The sequence below is a fragment of the Eublepharis macularius genome, chromosome 11 (genome assembly GCF_028583425.1).
Source record: "Eublepharis macularius isolate TG4126 chromosome 11, MPM_Emac_v1.0, whole genome shotgun sequence".
NCBI classification, from domain to species: domain Eukaryota; kingdom Metazoa; phylum Chordata; class Lepidosauria; order Squamata; family Eublepharidae; genus Eublepharis; species Eublepharis macularius.
Genome location: NC_072800.1, coordinates 56,835,478 through 56,858,825, shown reverse-complemented (window position 1 = coordinate 56,858,825; position 23,348 = coordinate 56,835,478). Strand labels below are relative to the sequence as shown.

The following is a 23,348-nucleotide window of genomic DNA, read 5'->3' as shown; positions in this document are numbered from 1 at the left end:
AACTACTAAAAACAAGATATTCCAAGGCTCATGCTTGCCTGAAGTCATAATCCATGTTAGACAGAGTCCCTTCCCCCTAATCCCACATGACTGATACACAGTTGTGGTTATGTACAGGTGCTGCTATCTCTATTTAGAGAAAACTTTGGCATGCTATATTCTGTACAGCAATGAAAAGTAACAAGGTGTCTGGGGGCACCAGGCTCATCCCACCCCCCCGAACTTACTTCCATTCCCTCCAGACTTCCCTCGCCCTCCAGACTTAACTTCATTGCGGTTCCCAGTGCCTGCCAGAATGATGGCCACCAAGCAGAGACCAGCGGGAGGTGTGCTCGCCCCACAAGTGGGCTGGGAGGAGCCACTGCAACAACGAGAGACCAGCTGAGGCCACCTGACAAGCCAGGGCCCGTGGTGGTAACTCCCCCCCACCAACAAGAGTGCATAGACTAGAGAGCAAGGCCTCAGCAATGGCACCCAGGCAGTTGCCGTCAAGGATGCCAACCATCCAGCGCCTTCCTCCTGTGCTCGCAGCAGGCACAGCCTGAGCCTTGGGGCTCACCCAGATGCACCGCCACCAGTGAAGGCTGAGACAGGACCAGCAGCAGTGGACCCAGACAAACGGCTGGGCCACTGCAGCACCTGAAAGGGCACAGCCAGCCCCACCCTGCAGGAACGTGCAGATTGGCCACCCGAGGAGGTAGCCAAGGCAGTAATCACAGTACTGGGCCAGCAGCCTTCAGTAAGGCAGGAGGGGGCAAGCAATTGTCCAAACAGGCGAGAGGGGTGAGGATCACCCTGGACAGTTTCTATAAAAGCAGCCCCCACCCTGGGCAGGACAGGATGGGATGAGAGTGATTGAGAGAGCAGAGGGTGGAGGATGAGCAAGCAAGCATACCTACAAGCAAGGAGCCAAGTGACGCAGCAGCGGAGAGAACGTGCAAGGGTGCTGTATATCCCCTCCTCTCCTCAGTTTGGAGGCCTACCCAAAGCCTGCCAATGCTAGGAACCAATCCCAGAAGGCACCCCCCCCCCAGCTCTGACACCCCAGCGGCAGAGGTTTCAGCCTGGAACAGAATGCCCAGTGACACCCAGTGGCACAAGGTTTCAGCCTGGAACAGAATGCCCAGTTATATTAGACAGGAAAGAGAGGGATGGTTGTCCGGGACAGGTAATAAGAACTAAGCACGTGTTTAGGAAAACAGTTGGGTAGCAAAAGAGGAGAAAAGTAGAGACTACAGTGATTTGGGCAAGGGCTCTGTTAAAGAAGTGGTAATTGAGGATGAACTTGAAGAAAATGTGTTAAGATAAACAGAGGAAGAATCATTGTGATATAGCAGCTTTAGATGAACTGCAATTGCCTCTCAGACACAAAGTTTACTGGGTAACTTTTTGAAATACAGAAACACTAAGAACACCAAGTTTCCTCTGATAAGTCTGAAAAAACAAAAGGAAATGTAATATGGATTGTGAAAGAAAAACCACCCATTTTGTACCCAGGATTTAACAAGTAGCAATGCCAATTTTTTAAAAAAACTCCTCAGTATCCCAATAAACTTATAAAGAAAAACCTTGTAGCTTTCAAGAGATCCATCATCATGTAATGACTAGTGTACTGGGACTTGCTCCAGAGAGACTGGGGTATCATTCCCCTTTAAACTATGCAACTCACTGTGTAAGCTTGGAAAAATGACTATTCCTCAGCTTAACCTGTTGTACAAAATCATTACAAGGGTAAAGAGAATAGCCTCCATGTACAATGCTCTGATTTCCTTAGAGCGTGGACAGGATGAAATAAATAATATTTCATTTGTAAGTTTTATTTATTATTTATTTATTTTACTTATTTGTGTCATTTATAGTTCACCTTTTTCACTGAGACTCAAGGCAGATTACATAGTGTGAGATTAGTACAGGAACAATCCAAAAACAAGCATGTTCACATAACTGAGCAAGGATATCAAAGCAACTCTTGCTTTTTCCATTTCCTTAATTTAATGAAATAGGATAGTGAAGTGCCTCAGAGAGACAGAAAGGATTGCTGAGTTTTATGACGACAATAGATAATGGATCATATTTGGCTCAAGACTACTAGTGAATTACTTTCCAAACAAATAAAAAGATAAACAGAAAAAGTCAATTTCCTTACATAGGTTAGGGCAGTTACCTTAATGGGGGCCCCCCCGTAGTAGGCAACCTACAAATCCTAGCAAGAGATAAGAACTTTGGGCAGCAACTGAGGTGTATTTGGGATTTTAAGCATTTGTGTAGCTCCTTCTCCCCCTCACAATGCTTTTTGACAGCTGTGTAGTAAACCTTATCACACACTAATGATAAAACCTAAGATACCAGGTTTTATTCTTTCAGGAGCAACATATAGCAAACAGGAATAAAAGCTAATACTAAGGAGTTGTCTGATGGCCACTAGGCACAGACTCTCATCAAACATATGCCTGAGATCTGTGTATCATATGTAACCTCATAACAGTATCAATATAAATAAAGTTGCCTTGCCTGAGACATCAGATGAAGATGTATACTTGGTGAGCAGGGGTGGGTTAAAGGTTAAAAACTGCTGGACGAGATAACTAAAATGAATAGAAATACCAATTAATGGTTCATATCTATGGCAACCAGCACTCTTTTTAAGGAATTTAGAGTTCTAGGATGACAGAAGGTGACAAAGGAGGGAGATGTTGTCAGGAGAGATGAAACCAACATGACCCTTTCCAATCATCAGGTCATCACAAGTTCAAGGACATTGAAAGGAAGCCAGCAGACATCAGGAGATATGAACAAACTGACTGGAAAGCTTTCCAGTCAACACAGTCAAATGAATTTTGAAACAGAAGAAAATGTGCTGGTAGGCTGCTATTTGCCACAGTGTTTCCATTCATCATTGCTGGCTTGTGGTGGGCATTCAGCTTGCTGCTCTTCTTCTTGGGCTCGCAAGGGCCAACCTCAGACTACTTTGTTGCACTGCAGCAGTGCACGAATCCTTTCCACAGGTGCCAAATGCAAGCCATTGTCCACTGTGTAACTCTGCTGGTGTTCTATGTAACCTGCGTGTGCCCCTCTCTAATAGTGCATGTCTTCTGTAATTGACTACAAATTTGAAACTCTTTATCAGATCACTTTGGAAAGGATAGTACTTGAGAGAGGAGAAACCATCCCCCCAAAATTTGTCCAAATAGGGTAGAAAACTAAGAAGCTACTGCTAGAAGTGTGCTCCCTAGGAAATTAATGGAAATATAAACAAATGCAGCAATAACAAGGAATGGCAATGATGGGTTCAAGTTCCCTTTTACCATGAAGCTTGGGACTGTCTTCGATGAAATTAACTCAGAGCTGGGAGGACAAAATGAAGAGGGAAGCCATATTCACTACCCTGACCTCTTTGGAAGAAGAGTGAAATAGGTATGTGTGAAGTAGTCTTATAGATACACACTTAAGATTGGTTTGGGAGTGGCAATGGGACACAAATACAGCCCATTAGAGATGGGCATGAACTGGGAAAATTCTGAACCTTGCGGTTCATGGTTCTTAGCATTTCACAAACCATGAACTTTCATGAGCTTTCCCTGGTTCACAAATCGATCTGTTTGGTTTGTGAAAATGTCACTTCCGGATCAGCAGAAGGTCTGCAGAGAGCTCATCCCCACCCCACCCCCTGTTGCCTAGGAAACTGATTGATCGGCGCCAGGCTGTCTGCAGTGACAAACTGAAATACGAACCAAACGAACAAGGCTAAAATTCATCATAGTTCGTGAGAAATGTGCTCCCATGAACCACCAGCTACTACAGACTAACATGGCTAACTCCTCAGGATCATGAACCGCAGCTTCATGAACCACAAACTGGCCCAGTTCATAGAAAACTTCGGTTCTTATATCTGTTCGTGCCTGCCTTTACAGCCCATGCTTTGCATGCAGAAGGTCTCTGGTACAGTTCTTACTATCCAGGGCCAATTTGCAGGCTTTTGTTGTCCCTAAGCAAGGTACATGTATTCCCTCTTCCCATACTGCCATTGCTGGGACCTAGTTGGTGGCAGTGTAAGTCTAAAGGGACACTACACTGCTGATGGCCCAGAATTGTCCAAGTTAAGAACTTGGTGGCAAATTGGTGTCCTCCTTGATATGCCACCCCAAGCAGCCACTTGAGTGACCTGAGTGAAAAATTATCCCTGCTGACACTGCCAATTAAAACATCTCAGATAACTGTGGCTGTTGAGAAACTCTTTTCTATGCCTCCATCCCAGGAAAGCCGCTCCTGGTTAATGTAAGCGGTATTGATTTAGATGGACCAATGAACTGATCTGGTGTTATAAAGCAGTTTCATATGTTTGCACTCCACATTTACTGGAAAAGAAAATGACTTTTTAAAACCTTTTTTTAACTTTCCATTTGGGTATATAGATCTGTTGAGAAGTCCCATGCAGAGATGATGAGGGCAAGGTTGATGTAATTCGTAAAGAGTTATAACAGAGTGTAAAAAATGAAAATTATTTTCTTCTGTAGTCTATATTGTTTATTGTATATTGATTTTAATGCCATAAAAACACTTTTATACTACCTTTTAGGGGGAGGGGTCATTTTAAATTCAAGGTCATTTAATTTTACATATAACCTCTTTTTTAGGGAGGGGGGGTCATCTTACTTTTAGGGTCATCTTCTTCTCAAGTAAATACAGTAAATGTATTTGATATACTACAAAATATATCCTGTTAATAATTTTCTTATTTCCCTTTTGAAACTGCAAATTTAAGAGTCATACTTTCAGCTATTTGTTTCATTATCATAGTAATACTTTGGGAACTAGTATCCTCGACTCAAGTGCTAAAACATAGACAGTAGCAAAGTTAAATATTCATTTTTCTTTACATCAAAATGATAATAAAATGCTTGAATGGATTCCACATGTAGTAAGTGAGAAATATGCTTGCAAAGATAAGAGTAAATCAGTTAATAAAGTTCAAATAATTCATACTATAAATTTTCTCTGCTGTGTAAAGGGCCCATCTCAAAGTACATAGGATTAAGCCATGTCTATTTTTGTTCTGCTTAGAGAAGATCATTCAGCCAGGACAAAGGTATTATATTAAGCATCTTAGGTAACTCTGACATTTCTGGCTTTAGTACCACAGGAAAAAAGCACAGAATTGCCTGTATTAAAAGGAAGACCAAATGTTGATTTGTCAAGTACATACCATCAACATTCATTTATTTCCGTTACAGTTCAAGTAGTTTAATCTGTTCCTGAAGTCAGTTTAGTCATTTCTTTGCACTTCACAGTTTGAAGCATGGATTGTGGTGTCCTTGTATTGATGTTGTCAAACTAAAAACGTCATTTTTGGCCAGCAGATGGTACAGTAGCTGTGAACTGCTTCATCAACTTGGCATTGTACCAAGACAAGCTGCAGTATATGGGTATCCTCCTACTTTAGACCAGGCAAACCAATGCCACATCCTTTGTTGCCAGACAAAATAGCCTCGGCAAGTCAGCAAAGTTATTTTATTTTTATGGTGAGCAAGTGTACCCGAATAATAATCAATGGCATCTGAAAGATGGTAAATTATCTAAAGCAATAGACCAACATGCTAGGATGCTTAGTAAGGGTAGCAACCTGGGCAAAATAGCTCCTTCTTATTAGCCTTGGGGAGAGGGAAGATTCAGAGACATAAGACTTGGCTAGTCCACCTTTTCATTTTTTTTGCACCCCAGCTTCTCAGCAATTTGTGATAAGACTGGGCCAAGACATTCTTCAGTCATACATTCCCTTTCTGCTTCCTCCCCTTGAGCATATCTTCTTGGTTTGGAACAAATTACAATTGTTCAAATCTGGGTTAAGAACCCTGGTTTGTAGGCAAAAGAACAACCCAAAATTTACCATTTTTCCAGATTCAGAAATCACAACAATCTGCAGCGTGTCCAAATTGGGGTTGAGAACCCTGGTTTGTAGGCAAAAGAACAACCCAAAATTTACCATTTTTTCAGATTCAAAAATCACAACAATCTGCAGCTTTTTCCAAACCAGGGAGTTTTCAATCTCAATGGCAGACATGAGGAAGACTACCAACTCCAATGTGGATGTAAAGGACTCTCCAGAACTGATTTGTTCTTGTTGCAAGAAATGAAGTCATCTTCTTAACCTGCACAGAAGTGTATGATTTCATCCATCTCATCAATGGGGTTTTTCTCCTCCGTTTTCAGGCCATCTTCACACTATTTTTAACTTAAGTTACAAATCTACAGAGAAAAGGAACTTCTTTGGAAATGGTTTTATTTTTTCTTTTGAAAGAAAAAGTTCAAAACTGTAACTGAATGATGGTCTAGACACTGCATTCACCATGAAGCTTGATGTTTCATGAATTTCCCACCCCTTCACTATATTGTCTGTAGAACTCAGTGCAAGAGTCAAGTGGTTTATCACCTTTCACCAACCACATCTCACTACAAGACAGCCCCATTTCATACAGTGAGTTCTAGTATAAGATATGCATGGCAGTGGGAGGGAATTAATCACTGGGATGTCAATCTCCACATTGAATTCAAAGTTCAAACTAGCTCCAAGAGTGGATAACTCATTCATTCATTCATTCATTCATTCATTCATTCATTCATTCATTCATTCATTCATTCATTCAATTCAACAATAGTACAAGATAAAATCAAATATCCATGTGTAACACACAGCTCTATACTTGTTTTTCTTGTCCTCTTCCTTTATTTCTCTTTTTTCTGTATTCCCTTTTTATTTTAAAAAAATAAAATATTTATGCAAAAAAAATTTTTAAAAAATTCTGGGCATTTTCATAGGAAAGATTAAAATACATAACTTTTTAAAATATTTCATAATAAAAACACAGGGAGGATTTCAAAACACATTCCAATGATTTTTGAGGACCATTGTATCTCATTTCCCAGGAAGGTCAGACCAGGAGAAATCAGTACTATTACAAGTGAGGACCCCCAAGGACTTGTGGGGGGCATCTCATTTTCTCCTTCCCCATCATGTCCACTTTCAATTCCCTGCTCCCCATAGCCTCTCCCCCTTTTCCTGCTTCTTTCTCGCCTTTCCACTCACCTTTCTCTGCTTATGTCATCACTTGTCCCCTTCCCTCCTCAAGCAACCTCTCCCCTATGGCCCAGTTACATGGTGCCAGTTGAGCCAAGCTCAGTTGCATGGTGAGGAATCTGCAAGGACTTGTGGGGGGTACTTCACTTTTCCCCATATCCCACTATTTCCTCTCTCTTCCTGACAGACCCCATATGCTCATCTTTCCCTATATCCTTCTCTCCTTCAAACCGACTAAACAACTTACCATTTATCTGTCTCTCATCTTCATCTATGTTTATTCATGTATAGCCTGCATTTCTCCACAAAGGGGACCCAAAGGAGCTTCCATTATTCTCATCTCCTCCATATTATCCTCACAACAAACCTGATAGGTTAGGCTTGTGTGACTGGATCAAAGTTACCCAGTGAGCTTTCACAGCAGAGTGCTGATTTGAACCTGTGCCTCCCACATCCTAATCTGAAATTCTAACCACTTTTGGGGGAGAGAGGAGTGGCTGCTGTTGAACAGTAGTAAGCAGCCAAGCCAGGGTGAGTTATTCAAGTCTTATGGTATCATATCATCTAGTGATTGCTTCTGGGCATGGCCCCAAGGAGTCCTCCCTCAAAGGCCAAAACTACACTACATTGGTTTTGGGGGAGAGGGGCTGCTGTTGAACAGTAGCAAGCAGCCAGGTCTGGATGAGTCATGCAAGTCATTTGGTATCAAGTTACCTGGTATGCACTGCTGGACCCTCAAGGTGGCTGTGGCACTTTAAAAAAATTAAATTGGGTTGTATCCAGCCAGCTTTTTCACTTATTCTCACCTAATTCTCCTCCTCCATTTCACTTAACTTTAGTCCATGCAGGTCCCATAATTCCCAGCACAGTCTTTTGGGAGTGTCAAAGGCTCCTTTAAGGCCAGGAGAAAAGCTGATTGGATCCAAACCATTAACTGTATCTTCCCTATAATGTTCTGAGAGCCAATAATGGTTGCAGAAAAAAATGAACGAAGTTTAGGATGGCAGCTCTATCTAATACAGTAGAAATGTATTAAAGGTAAATTGATTAAGCTACATCTCAAAATACCAATGGACTCCACACACAAAAAAGCTGATGAACAAAAACTGGATTTGGGGGGCTTAACTGCAATATGATGTTGATTGAGTGAAGTAAATTCAGCTCCAAACAAAACAAAAATTTTACTTCAGTGGGGGGAAATACCTCCATTCTACCTTGTCATTAGACACACAGGCATTCTGTCTAATAACAGCAATTCTGGCACCTCTTTGATAAACACACATGGAACATTGAACATTTGTATTTCTATTGTATTTCATGAAAGCTACTCTTTCAATTCATTATTTGAAGACCAGTGCCTCTTGCCCTTCTATATACTACAAGCTCGCTGTCTCTTCAATGACTGGGACAGTTCAACAGAGGCATCCCTACCAAACACTCAGAGTTGTCTTCGACAATGAAGTGAACAGGAACTTTGCTTGCACAAAATCTTCATGTGGTCATCAGCATTCCCTTGGAGCTTTTTTCCAGCTCCAATTAGAGGTCAGACCACATGGGCTTTTCCCTGTGGAAGACAAAGCTCTAGCTGCCCTGCCACAACTCATTTACTGGACTAGCTTTTATGCTTGGATTGGCTTAAGGGCTACAGTTCAGTATAGATGAACTGTAACTTGTAAACCAATCTAACCATTAGAAGCACAGGTAGTATATATTTTAGTACTTGCTTACTTCACTTTGTCTCTTCAGACCTTTATTTTTGAGAACTTGATAGTAAGTGTGCTTTCCTTTTTATTCATGCAAAATGCACTGAAACAATCATTTATCACAATTAAGAAAACAGCATTTGGCATATACATTCCTTTAGTAAACTATATAACCTAGAAATCTTTCTGGAATGAATTAGAAAATCAAATAGAGAAAATCCTATCTATTATTTATGCAGTCAATGAAGTGGGGTGCAGACAGAAATACAACTTATAAAAACAGCTATCCTGGTACAGATGAATGAATATAAAAACTTAACATTTCTATTGTATTTCGCAAGTTGCTCCCACAAAACTCAGTTCACAATTATATTTGGAAAGAGAGCGTTTTTTCCTCTGGTAGACTACAAGCTTGTTGGTTTAACCAACCATAAGCTGCCTCAAGTATGGTGAAACACAACCAAAACAAAGGGAGAAGATTACACTTCCACAATAGTTAAGTACACACCAATACAAGGAAGTGTGCCAACACAGCTATTATTATTATTGCAGCACAAGTAAATTATACAATCAATATAAACACAACAGTTTCGATTCCATTCAATTCAATGTGGCTGCAAACTTGTTCCAATAGACTGAGAGAGTCAAGTCCCATATATTAACGGAGCCTCTTTATCACAGGCTGCAAACGGTGCCAGTTGAAGTTAATCGGTGGCGTCCAAGATTTATGAGCTCCAAGGTGGCGACGAGCTATACCGGTCTATTCCTTTCGGCTCGTTTCAAACCCAGTTCTTCATCAGGCCACCAATGTCCTACAATTTATATCACAAACTATCAGTAATCAGCCCAATATTGGCTGCCCCTGTGTTACCGTCTGCCAGTTCATACTTACAGTTAATCAAAGTATTTCGTATCCAAACTCAAAAAGCATTCCGGTTTACATTCAGGTTTACATTTACAGATCCAGCTCCCGAGTTAGGTGCGGGGGGCATAAATATCCACCATTAAATACAAGCCACTAGGACAATTGTCAATTACCATACAATTAATTGATTTAAAGACATATCAGTACCAGATACATTTATTTCAAATGACTAATGTCTGAGTGGGACCTTAACAAGGGAAGGGGGGGGGAAAGGAGAGACAAAAGAAAAAGAAAAATGGGAAAGAAAAGAGAAGGAAGAAGAAAGAAAAAACAGTATGAAAAGAAAAAGAAGCCAGAAAGGGGGGAGGGAGCAAGGAGAGGGGGGGGAGGGAGGGGGAGAAAACGGAGAAAAAGAAGACGAGAAGAGAGAAAGCCAAAAACCAGAAACGAGAGAAAAAAGGAGCGGGGGGAAGGAACGCCAGTTCATACTTACAGTTAATCAAAGTATTTCATATCCAAACTCAAAAAGCATTCTGGTTTACATTCAGGTTTACATTTAGAGATCCAGCTCTCGAGTTAGGTGCAGGGGGCGTGGATATCCACCATTAAATACAAGCCACTAGGTCAATTGCCATACAATTAATTGATTTAAAGACATATCAGTACCAGATACATTTATTTCAAATGACTAATGTCTGAGTGGGACCTAAACAAGGGAAGGGGGGGGGGAAGGGAAAGCCAAAAGAGAAAGAAAAACAGGAAATGGAAAGAAAAGGAAGAAGAAGGAAGAAAGAAAGAAACAAAATGAAGAGAAAAAGGAGCCAAAAAGGGGGAGGGAGAGGGGAGACGGGGGGGGGAAGGGGGGGGGGAGGGAGGGAGAGAAAACGGAGAAAAAAAGGGCGAGAAAAAGGAAAGCCAAAAACCAGAAGCGGGAGGAAAAGGGAGCGGGGGGGAGGAATGGGGTGGACAAGTATTGATCTGGAAGGAGGGAGATGCTTATATGTTTTACGCATGAGGTTCAGAGGAACACCGAGTAGTCAATATCGTTATTCAAACCCTCTGGGAACATAGTATCTAACCTAAAAATCCATCTTATCTCTGCTTGGAGGAGCATACGTTTGTTGAAACCAGGGTTCTTTACTACTTCTAAAACAGAGAATCTGAAACTTCTATCCCCTCCGTGTTTCTTTCGAAGATGTTGGTAAAGGGGTGTGTCTTCACTATGGGTTTTAACCCTTGAGAGGTGTTCCTGAATGCGAAGGCGCACAGAGCGGCTAGTGCAGCCTACGTATGACATTGGACAACAGCATTGTAAGAGGTACACTACATTGTGTGTATTGCAAGTAGAAAAGTCTCTAGATTTTATTGGATACTGTATCTTGGGGAATTTTAGCGTGTTAAGATCTGCACTGAGAGCACACACACTACAGTGGCCGCAAGGAAAGTGACCAAGTGGTAAATTGGTTGGTTTAGCTCGGTCCGCAATATTTTCTGATGATTTTAACTATCGAATCCGCTAATGGGGAATAGTCGATGGCCCAGGGAATACCCCGCCCATCGACCTCACGCTGTCTATAGGATAGCAACTGTGAGCGGGTGCAACGATCCGCTCTTTGTTTCGCACGTTTCGACCTTCTAGTACACTCGGACCTTGCGGACCGAGCTAAACCAACCAATTTACCACTTGGTCACTTTCCTTGCGGCCACTGTAGTGTGTGTGCTCTCAGTGCAGATCTTAACACGCTAAAATTCCCCAAGATACAGTATCCAATAAAATCTAGAGACTTTTCTACTTGCAATACACACAATGTAGTGTACCTCTTACAATGCTGTTGTCCAATGTCATACGTAGGCTGCACTAGCCGCTCTGTGCGCCTTCGCATTCAGGAACACCTCTCAAGGGTTAAAACCCATAGTGAAGACACACCCCTTTACCAACATCTTCGAAAGAAACACGGAGGGGATAGAAGTTTCAGATTCTCTGTTTTAGAAGTAGTAAAGAACCCTGGTTTCAACAAACGTATGCTCCTCCAAGCAGAGATAAGATGGATTTTTAGGTTAGATACTATGTTCCCAGAGGGTTTGAATAACGATATTGACTACTCGGTGTTCCTCTGAACCTCATGCGTAAAACATATAAGCATCTCCCTCCTTCCAGATCAACACTTGTCCACCCCATTCCTCCCCCCCGCTCCCTTTTCCTCCCGCTTCTGGTTTTTGGCTTTCCTTTTTCTCGCCCTTTTTTTCTCCGTTTTCTCTCCCTCCCTCCCCCCCTTCCCCCCCGTCTCCCCTCTCCCTCCCCCTTTTTGGCTCCTTTTTCTCTTCATTTTGTTTCTTTCTTTCTTCCTTCTTCTTCCTTTTCTTTCCATTTCCTGTTTTTCTTTCTCTTTTGGCTTTCCCTTCCCCCCCCCCCTTCCCTTGTTTAGGTCCCACTCAGACATTAGTCATTTGAAATAAATGTATCTGGTACTGATATGTCTTTAAATCAATTAATTGTATGGCAATTGACCTAGTGGCTTGTATTTAATGGTGGATATCCACGCCCCCTGCACCTAACTCGAGAGCTGGATCTCTAAATGTAAACCTGAATGTAAACCAGAATGCTTTTTGAGTTTGGATATGAAATACTTTGATTAACTGTAAGTATGAACTGGCGTTCCTTCCCCCCGCTCCTTTTTTCTCTCGTTTCTGGTTTTTGGCTTTCTCTCTTCTCGTCTTCTTTTTCTCCGTTTTCTCCCCCTCCCTCCCCCCCTCTCCTTGCTCCCTCCCCCCTTTCTGGCTTCTTTTTCTTTTCATACTGTTTTTTCTTTCTTCTTCCTTCTCTTTTCTTTCCCATTTTTCTTTTTCTTTTGTCTCTCCTTTCCCCCCCCCTTCCCTTGTTAAGGTCCCACTCAGACATTAGTCATTTGAAATAAATGTATCTGGTACTGATATGTCTTTAAATCAATTAATTGTATGGTAATTGACAATTGTCCTAGTGGCTTGTATTTAATGGTGGATATTTATGCCCCCCGCACCTAACTCGGGAGCTGGATCTGTAAATGTAAACCTGAATGTAAACCGGAATGCTTTTTGAGTTTGGATACGAAATACTTTGATTAACTGTAAGTATGAACTGGCAGACGGTAACACAGGGGCAGCCAATATTGGGCTGATTACTGATAGTTTGTGATATAAATTGTAGGACATTGGTGGCCTGATGAAGAACTGGGTTTGAAACGAGCCGAAAGGAATAGACCGGTATAGCTCGTCGCCACCTTGGAGCTCATAAATCTTGGACGCCACCGATTAACTTCAACTGGCACCGTTTGCAGCCTGTGATAAAGAGGCTCCGTTAATATATGGGACTTGACTCTCTCAGTCTATTGGAACAAGTTTGCAGCCACATTGAATTGAATGGAATCGAAACTGTTGTGTTTATATTGATTGTATAATTTACTTGTGCTGCAATAATAATAATAGCTGTGTTGGCACACTTCCTTGTATTGGTGTGTACTTAACTATTGTGGAAGTGTAATCTTCTCCCTTTGTTTTGGTTGTGTTTTGCCGGGAGTTGCAAATGGATTATAGAGATATTTTTGCATTTTCCAATGATGAGCGGGAGAGAATCTTATCTATTCTTCCTTCCCTCTCGGATGGTCGAGGGGCTTCCCCTTCCCAGGATTGGGATCTTTATTTGGAACAACGTACTAAATTCACTAAGTTAACTCTTCATGCGTCCTCCCTGATAGAATATAGTAAAGAGAATATCATCCCCAGAGGCTTACGGCTTCACAAACCCCCGGGGATGTATACAACTGATGAGTCCTTTAAGAAAAAGTGGGCTCAAATTTTGAATAAATGCTCTTTTGACCTCATGCTGTTATTAATTGAACGCATTGCTCAGGAAAAAGATGAGGTGGGGTCAGAAATCGAACAAGTGGAGCTGGAACTTAAAAATAAGTACCCTGAGGATGACTTTAGAACTAAATTTGCTGAAATAGGGAGACTGGTTAAGGAATGTGAAAACAAGCTTAAGGACCTGAAATTAAAGAAACTAAATAGGGACAAACAAGACTATGCTAATGGCAATATTTATAACTGGAAGGAACGGGTTACCAAAAAACGGGTTACCTGGGCTCCCTCAATTCCAGGTACAAGCGAATTCGACACCACTGACCCCTCGGATACTGACCAATCGGGTGATGAGGGGCGGACCCTCAGGAGCCGTACTGTGCCTTTCCAACCGCCCAGACGAGCTTTTTTAGGGAAGGGCCGCCTCTCACGCAGGGGCAGATACCGAACATAGTATTTAATTTATCCAGTCGGACACTTTCGGATTTGGAGGTACAGGTTTTGAATAAGGGACTAGGGTTTGTCCCCTGCCCAAAATATAATGCTCTTAATACCAGGATTGACTTGTATAAGTTATTCCGACAACTTAAATTAAAGAAGTTTTTTGGCAACACTACTTCGGTGTCTTTATGCGCTGGTCTTAAAAGTAGGTCCACCTTTACACCTCCAGTACTAGATACCCAATTAGAAACATTTGAAAAATTGGTTCTCCAAGAAGTAACACTGATGGAGAGCCAGCCAAAAAAAGTAAGGTATAATTTAACTAAATCTGAATGGGCGGCTTTACAGTCCCTACAAAAGGATGAGGGAATCATCATCAAACCGGCAGACAAAGGGGGAGGGATTGTACTAATGGACAGGGATGATTATAGACAGGAGGTTTTGCGACAACTATCGGATCGCAATTACTATACCCCTATTGATCACGATCCCACATTAGAAATTCAGAGGATCATAAGGATATTACTGGACAATGGGCTGGCGAATAACTTCATACAACAACCATTATATCAGGCATTACTAAATCGGGACCCACGGGTCCCGGTTTTTTATTGCCTGCCCAAGATCCATAAACAAACCCGACCACCTCCAGGACGCCCGATTATTTCGGCGTGTAATTCAGTCCTGGAACCACTAGCGATCTATTTAGATAGTTTTCTGCAGCCTTCCGTGAGGTCGGTTAAATCCTTTATTAAAGATACTACTGACTTCATAAACCTAGTTGAAGACATGGTGGTCCCTACAGGGGCATACTTACTCACCCTAGATGTACAATCTCTCTACACGTCGATCCCCCATAACGAAGCCAGAACAGTCATAGAACAGACTTTAAATAATAGACACAACCCCTTTCCGCCCACCTACTTTTTGTTGGACCTCCTGGACCTTATTATGGAGAAAAATTACTTTCGTTTTGAGACCCAGTACTATTATCAAATAAAAGGGGTCGCGATGGGTTGCCCCGCGGCCCCTAGCGTGGCAATCCTGTTTATGGCAGCTTTAGAAAATAGATTCCTGTATGACCCAGAGATGAACCCGTTCTTGAAACAGATGATTTGCATGAGAAGATTCATTGACGACATTTTTTGCATAATGCGCACGTCATCAGTAGTAGAGGATTTTGTGGCTTGGTTAAATGGATTAGATGAAAACATACGCTTTACACACCAAGGCAGCCATCAGAGTATCCCCTTTTTGGATGTAGTGGTCTTCAAGAGGACAGACACGTCCCTGGGTGTTAAGCCCTTTCGGAAACCCACTGATAGAGCCGCATACTTGCAATATAATTCTTACCATAGGATGGCGCTGAAAAAGAACATCCCGGTGGGACAATTTTTACGCATCAGGAGAAATGCATCGTTTCAATTTCATTACCAACAAGAAGCTAATAGGATGAGTAATGACTTTAAAGCACGTGGATATCCAACTTGGGTAATTTCCCGTGCGAAACAAAGAGCGGATCGTTGCACCCGCTCACAGTTGCTATCCTATAGACAGCGTGAGGTCGATGGGCGGGGTATTCCCTGGGCCATCGACTATTCCCCATTAGCGGATTCGATAGTTAAAATCATCAGAAAATATTGGCGCGTCCTGGCAGGTATACCGGGCTGTTCAACTCCGCCCCGCATTGGGTATAGGCGAACCAGGAGTTTTAAAGACCTTCTAGTACACTCGGACCTTGCGGACCGAGCTAAACCAACCAATTTACCACTTGGTCACTTTCCTTGCGGCCACTGTAGTGTGTGTGCTCTCAGTGCAGATCTTAACACGCTAAAATTCCCCAAGATACAGTATCCAATAAAATCTAGAGACTTTTCTACTTGCAATACACACAATGTAGTGTACCTCTTACAATGCTGTTGTCCAATGTCATACGTAGGCTGCACTAGCCGCTCTGTGCGCCTTCGCATTCAGGAACACCTCTCAAGGGTTAAAACCCATAGTGAAGACACACCCCTTTACCAACATCTTCGAAAGAAACACGGAGGGGATAGAAGTTTCAGATTCTCTGTTTTAGAAGTAGTAAAGAACCCTGGTTTCAACAAACGTATGCTCCTCCAAGCAGAGATAAGATGGATTTTTAGGTTAGATACTATGTTCCCAGAGGGTTTGAATAACGATATTGACTACTCGGTGTTCCTCTGAACCTCATGCGTAAAACATATAAGCATCTCCCTCCTTCCAGATCAACACTTGTCCACCCCATTCCTCCCCCCCCGCTCCCTTTTCCTCCCGCTTCTGGTTTTTGGCTTTCCTTTTTCTCGCCCTTTTTTTCTCCGTTTTCTCTCCCTCCCTCCCCCCCCTTCCCCCCCCCGTCTCCCCTCTCCCTCCCCCTTTTTGGCTCCTTTTTCTCTTCATTTTGTTTCTTTCTTTCTTCCTTCTTCTTCCTTTTCTTTCCATTTCCTGTTTTTCTTTCTCTTTTGGCTTTCCCTTCCCCCCCCCTTCCCTTGTTTAGGTCCCACTCAGACATTAGTCATTTGAAATAAATGTATCTGGTACTGATATGTCTTTAAATCAATTAATTGTATGGCAATTGACCTAGTGGCTTGTATTTAATGGTGGATATCCACGCCCCCTGCACCTAACTCGAGAGCTGGATCTCTAAATGTAAACCTGAATGTAAACCAGAATGCTTTTTGAGTTTGGATATGAAATACTTTGATTAACTGTAAGTATGAACTGGCGTTCCTTCCCCCCGCTCCTTTTTTCTCTCGTTTCTGGTTTTTGGCTTTCTCTCTTCTCGTCTTCTTTTTCTCCGTTTTCTCCCCCTCCCTCCCCCCCTCTCCTTGCTCCCTCCCCCCTTTCTGGCTTCTTTTTCTTTTCATACTGTTTTTTCTTTCTTCTTCCTTCTCTTTTCTTTCCCATTTTTCTTTTTCTTTTGTCTCTCCTTTCCCCCCCCCCTTCCCTTGTTAAGGTCCCACTCAGACATTAGTCATTTGAAATAAATGTATCTGGTACTGATATGTCTTTAAATCAATTAATTGTATGGTAATTGACAATTGTCCTAGTGGCTTGTATTTAATGGTGGATATTTATGCCCCCCGCACCTAACTCGGGAGCTGGATCTGTAAATGTAAACCTGAATGTAAACCGGAATGCTTTTTGAGTTTGGATACGAAATACTTTGATTAACTGTAAGTATGAACTGGCAGACGGTAACACAGGGGCAGCCAATATTGGGCTGATTACTGATAGTTTGTGATATAAATTGTAGGACATTGGTGGCCTGATGAAGAACTGGGTTTGAAACGAGCCGAAAGGAATAGACCGGTATAGCTCGTCGCCACCTTGGAGCTCATAAATCTTGGACGCCACCGATTAACTTCAACTGGCACCGTTTGCAGCCTGTGATAAAGAGGCTCCGTTAATATATGGGACTTGACTCTCTCAGTCTATTGGAACAAGTTTGCAGCCACATTGAATTGAATGGAATCGAAACTGTTGTGTTTATATTGATTGTATAATTTACTTGTGCTGCAATAATAATAATAGCTGTGTTGGCACACTTCCTTGTATTGGTGTGTACTCAAGTATGGTGAAGGCAAGAAAAGGAAAGGAAAAAGAAGACAATAAGGGCAAGAACAAAGAAAAAAAAGAAAAGAAAAGGTGTGTTCACCCAATTTCTCCAACTGAGTATGATATCCTATTACTGCATTCATATCATACTATTTCACAGTACAGATCAGACTCTTGCCACTGGGATATCTGGTGGAAGTATAGGAAAGGATGAATCTTTGAGTGGATTTGGAATATAAGCAAGAAAAAAACAAAAACAAGATTATAAGGAGAGACATTCAGAAACAGGATGTTCAGCATTCATTATTCCCAAAGGGAGAGTTTGTCTCTAACCATACATAGTCCATGGGGCACTTGGAGCAGGAGGTTATTAGAATTTCCTGTATCTTCACTGTACACTACTCTGCAATTTATTTTGGGGGGAAGAACGTCAGTACCCCTATATGTATGCCACTTTGAGAATACAAATATGAAAGACAGATAACCAACTGCATCTATGAGCCTCTCTCTTATGTATGCACATTCTTTCTTTGGATCCTATTCCCATTTGTGACAGCCTCCATTACCCACAACTGGCTCTAGGTTTTTGTGTCGTTAAGCAAGAGACCAGCCATGATTACCCTTTCCCCCCATAAACACCCAATGGTCACATACGCACAGGAAACATACAGACATAAAACACCGTCATGCATACACACAGACAAAAAACATACGCACACACAACAACCTCTCTCTAAAGAAATCCTATGCATTTGAGGAAGTGAGCTCTGAGTGACTAACAAAAGCTTGTGCTGAATTAAATTTTATTGGTCTTAAAGGTGCTTCCAGATTCTTGTATAAAGAAAACAGAGGCACATAGCCATACTTGTTCGTACAAAGGAGAAGTCCCAGTATCAGTGTAGTATGTAATGACTGTATTCACAGTCTACGAACACAATAGAAATAACTACCTGCTATTATTTCTATTTATTTGTAACTAACAGTGCTGTCCTAAGCAGAGTTACATCATTCGAAGCCCCGTGACTTCAATGAGCTTAGAAGGGTATAACTCTGTTTAGCATTGCACTGTTAGTTTCTTCTAGCATCCAAGGACACTTCTCAGACTCTCCCATTTCATGCACATAGTCACCCTCGCAAAGAATGCCTGGCTGTCACTGTTCTCGGGGCTTTTCTCCCACAATTATGCCAGCAACTCACAAGCAGCCATCAGTCTCCTGACTGACAGCTCATCACAGTTCACAGTGTCAGCTGACTAACAAAAACTAATGAAGCAAAAGGTGAGGAGGAGGGAAGTTGAATTCTGTTCCTAGCAGGGAATGCTTCTGGCTCCATCAGCTGCACACAAACACAATACGTGGGAGTGCATTGTTATGAAATGACAGTTGTGAGCAAGAGAAAACATCTACAGATCCAGACAATTTTCTATTCCACACTGAATTGGTGATAACTATGTATTGCTCTCTTTTCAGAAGCCAACAATTTTCATATTTGGATCATTCAACAGCATATAAAACACGCATATAAACACAATGCCTTTTTTATTATTTGTGCTGCACAGAAGCATTTAGTTTTACAGATATCAATTTACATTTAGACATTATATGCTGCTTTCTTTCCACCATCATTCCCAAATATCATGCTAGGTGTATTAGTATGTTGTGTGAATAGTGTGCTGCAAGAAGCTGATTAAATGACACAATTTAAGTTTCCCATAGGCCCAAACTCCCCACCCATAAAGGAGTCTACCCAAGGCATCTCTGCATGATTTATCATTCTTACTTGCCTCATTCCAAATAACCTCCCCTTGGGGCAGGTTATTGTGTTGCATCTCTACACAAGGTGTGCCTGGATCATTCAATTGCCTGTGATGCAAACAGTAAACATGGGGGATTACTTAATTCATTTATTAAAAGATCTGCATACCACCTCTTGGGATGCCAGACTCCCAAGGCAGCTTCCAACATACTGAATTGGCAGGCGGTGGGTAAGGTATGGCCACTACCATCCAAATCTACCACTTAGCTCACTACCTTGGGTCATCTCATTATAGAGCTGTCTCCAGTGGACAGAGAATCCCATATTCCAGGTGCCATCACAGAAGTATCCCTAATTCTGGTGCCGACTACTCTGTTTCTGTTGATAGTGGAACAAGCAACAGGGCCCTCTGTAGCTGATCTTAAGGGAGCAGGCTGTCTTTTGAAAGATATGCTCTGAGTCTGAATTCAAGTAAAGGTGTCCTGCCACAGTTCAGGTAGCATGTAGAGTTATTTTAATTATTTAATGCCAGGCCTATACCCTACTTCATAGGAAATAAATACTAATGAAAATGCAGTGTTCTTCTTTAACTTCTTAACAACTAAAAAAGGGTCCCCCCTACATACAGAAATTGTGGGGAAGGGCATCCAATCACAAGGCACTGCTTCCAGATAGACTTGAAAGCCAGAATTTTTTGATTTACAAATTAAGCAAAAGAAATAACACTTGTCAAACACAAGACTTTTTATATGAGCAGTTCATTTTATTTATTGGTTTGTCTCACTTTTTTCTATTACAGAACTCAGATTCGTAGGAAGTCTCATACCCAGGCACTGAGCACCCAAGCCAGCTTCACTTGCATCAGATTGCTGGATCATACGCCCTTCACATATGGGACGCAACTGACTAATTCGTGCTCTGTACTGTTTTGGAAACTATCTGGACAGTAGAGAACAACATTTCTTTCCCCAGAAGCTGTAGTGGTTCTTCTCATTTCAACCTAATTGTTTCCATCCTCTCAAGTTTGATGCAACACAGCATGCATATCCATATCATCAAACATAAATTCTCTACTAATGATGCCCTGGCAACCAGGAACATTTTCCAAGAATAAGCACGGCTTGCCAGAGCTTCTCTGCAATCAAGCTATGGCATAAAGCTTTGCAAAAGATTATCTGTAAACCAGCTGAAAACTTAAGCTACCAATGAGAAAAAAAGAAGACAGAAAAACACCCTTATATACATCTCAATGATTAGAAGTAAATGTTTACAATTTTATTTATTTATCTTGAATATTCCTAGGCTGCCTTTACCCACAAGCATGGGACTCAAGCCAGTTTACACAAAGTTTTAGTATCTCTTTAGTTATATGAATAAATATAAACATGCAATGCTGTTGAGCTTTTGTTGAATTATATTTTTTCAAGGTATGAAGGGCGGTAGGATTCCCAGGTGACCACTGGTGGTGGCCAACCTCCCAGGAGTTTGCTCCTTTGCCCACCAATCTGCCAGCAATTGGCAGGGCGCCTGCCACTAGCAGGCACCATAGGAACAGGTGAGGTGTGTACACTCCTGGGAGGCTTGACAACATCACTTCATGAAGTGACACTGTTGCGCTAGCTGCAGGCGTGCTCCTGTGCTTTGCTGTGGACAATTTTGGCCCCAAACAGACCAGAATTAGCCCTGCACAAAGTGCAGGAGCATGCCCGTGGCCAGTGTGATGACATCACTTCCCAGAAGTGACATCATCGCACAAACGTCAGAAGTGCACACATACAAGTGGAAGGCAGAAGGTAAGTGCCATGTCATCGTCCCCCCCTCCCGCCAGAGGGTAAGGGGATCTGGCAACCTTAAGTGGGGAGCTTCTGAATCTGACTGGTGACATGGCATGGCCTGATTTGGAAATTTCAAACATTCACAAATTTGCTATGAATGCAAAAATCCTCTTCCATGTAAAATATTATAACCACCCTAGCAATAAAAGGCAGTAGATACCTGGTAACAATAGCTGCACTCCAGACAGAGTCTTGTTATGTCTATATACTGCAACTTTTGTTTAGTTTGTAAACTAATCAATTAGATTTTGGCTACTTTCCCAATGCTGACAATTATTTTCATTCCAAAAATAAAACATTTTTGAAATGCTAGTTTCAAGTATTTTGCAAGCCTGGATCCAGTTCCTCAAGCATTCCCATATGCCTCATATCTAATTCTGCTGTTCAGGTACTTGGGTCCCACACAATTTAACTGCTGTGTTATGGAAATATCACCGCAATAAAAGACTATGCAGACAGGATAAGAAAGGAGAACTAGTTTGATGTGTCACTTCTCCACAACACGACATCCACAAAAATGCCTTGAGGAAGGACTAAATTGCCTCCATTAAAAACACTTCTTGAACACCATGAAAGGATAATATACTTCCAATGCAAGAAAATTCTAACAGCAGCCTGGTCAATGAAACTGCCACTTAATAGAATTTAACACCTGGCAAAAGTGAAAATATCACATGTCCACTAGCTCATCTATTTACTCCAGATCTATTACTCCAAATACAATAAAAAATTGTGACGAGTTCTGAGAGCGCAGATAAGCATGCACTATGATTATTATTTTCATTTAATTATATGGTGCATATCAATGTCTTTGGTGCTTTTTTATTTATACATACCTACAGCACTATCATTGTGCATTTATTAATTTATTTCATTAAAATATTTATAAGCTACAAAACATCTTCAAAGCGGTTTACTTAGTAAAATGACAAGTAAAGATTCAATTAAAATATAACAACAAAAGCACAATACAGTAATGTATGGCGCTTTACTTAGTTTCATATTTTTAAAAATGTGAGAAGGAGACAGGTTGCTGCCCCGAGGAAGCTGCCAACCTATTTTTCAACAGTGGCAAAGAGCACAGAGGAAGTGAAAAGGATGACAAGATGGAAAGACAAATGGATGGCAAAGGATGAATGTAAACAAATGCAGTCATATGTATACTGGCTTGATTATAGCTGAGGATGGTAATGAAGTAGATAATAGTGAAGGCTTTATGGGAAGTGAGTTTTTGAGGATGGATATGAAGAGAATGGGGTACTCCATACATCTTCAGGGAAGGCATTTCAGGTAACAGAATCAGCAAAAAGAGAATTACTCGGTCATTCAATTGAGCAAGAGACATTCAAGATGGCCAAGGATGATAAGGAAATGAAAGAGCTTTACGGAGTAACACAAAAAAGAAAAGGGCTTCCTCTCTTATTTCTCCTATCTAAATACTAATTTGTAGCAGACCCAGTTTCATGTAGTAGTTACAGCATCAGACTAGGACAAGGAAACCCAGTTTCAAATCAGCAATGACTTGTGTGGTGGGTCACAAGAAGGATTCCAAATTCCCACTACATTATCTTCTCTGTTAAGCCAGTATCAGAGGTGATGGGACTGTACCCCCATGCAGGTACACAGCTATGGAATGGACAAAAGAATTCCATATGGGAACAGCTGATGACGTCACCTGCCAAGCTCAGTTCTGCTATTCATTCAGTAGCTGTGAACCTGCACAAAGCTGTAGCTGTAGCTCAGGCAACTCTAGCACTGCCTCCGAGTCCTGATGTCCTGAAATAAGGGAACCAAAGCCCACTGAGTTGGCCTCACAGGGGGACCCACAAGAAACCCATGTGTGCCTCCTAGAATAGGTCTCTCCCGAGTCCTGGAGTACACATGAAAGCTCAGCACAATCATCCACAACAAGGTATCTGGCAAATTCCAGCAGCTATTTGGCACTCCCACATATGAACATAAAATTAGCCCATTTCGCAGAAAAGGTCTTCTCAGAGGCAATCTGATCAAGGCCCCCCTCTTTATTCAAGATTCTGGAGGCAATCCCATCAGCAATTTCTCCATTCAGAACCCCAGAAGGGTCTCCTAAATCAGCAATAATAATATCCCTAATGCCTGGAAGGATCAACCAGTCATTAACACCAAATGGAAATTTATCAACCATCCCAGATGAAGTTATCCATAATGTCAGATCTTTTATCTCCAAGCTTATTACTTGAAACCTCTCCCAATTAACCACATTCCACTACTATCCCTCCAACGCTTAT

The 23,348-nt window shown here is 41.7% G+C and overlaps 1 protein-coding gene and 3 long non-coding RNA genes across 6 annotated transcripts in view; 2 read left to right on the top strand and 2 right to left on the bottom strand.

Annotated features, from left to right (window-relative positions):
* THSD7A (thrombospondin type 1 domain containing 7A) overlaps positions 1–23,348 on the bottom strand; it is a 378,974-nt gene that overhangs the window by 281,240 nt on the left and 74,386 nt on the right. The gene's annotated exons all lie outside the window — the stretch shown is intronic.
* On the bottom strand, positions 9,297–9,860 carry LOC129337445 (uncharacterized). Its single transcript, XR_008597819.1, has 2 exons — positions 9,668–9,860; positions 9,297–9,587 (listed from the first exon to the last, which is right to left on the bottom strand). It is a non-coding gene; the product is annotated as an uncharacterized LOC129337445 (long non-coding RNA).
* LOC129337447 (uncharacterized) lies at positions 12,068–13,115 on the top strand. 2 transcript variants are annotated; one of them, XR_008597822.1, is made up of 2 exons: positions 12,068–12,279; positions 12,825–13,115. It is a non-coding gene; the product is annotated as an uncharacterized LOC129337447 (long non-coding RNA). The 2 variants fall into 2 exon arrangements; XR_008597823.1 differs by lacking the exon at positions 12,068–12,279 and adding an exon at positions 12,552–12,744.
* Positions 16,428–17,480, top strand: LOC129337446 (uncharacterized). Of its 2 annotated transcripts, none has more exons than XR_008597820.1 (2): positions 16,428–16,643; positions 17,190–17,480. It is a non-coding gene; the product is annotated as an uncharacterized LOC129337446 (long non-coding RNA). The 2 variants fall into 2 exon arrangements; XR_008597821.1 differs by lacking the exon at positions 16,428–16,643 and adding an exon at positions 16,917–17,109.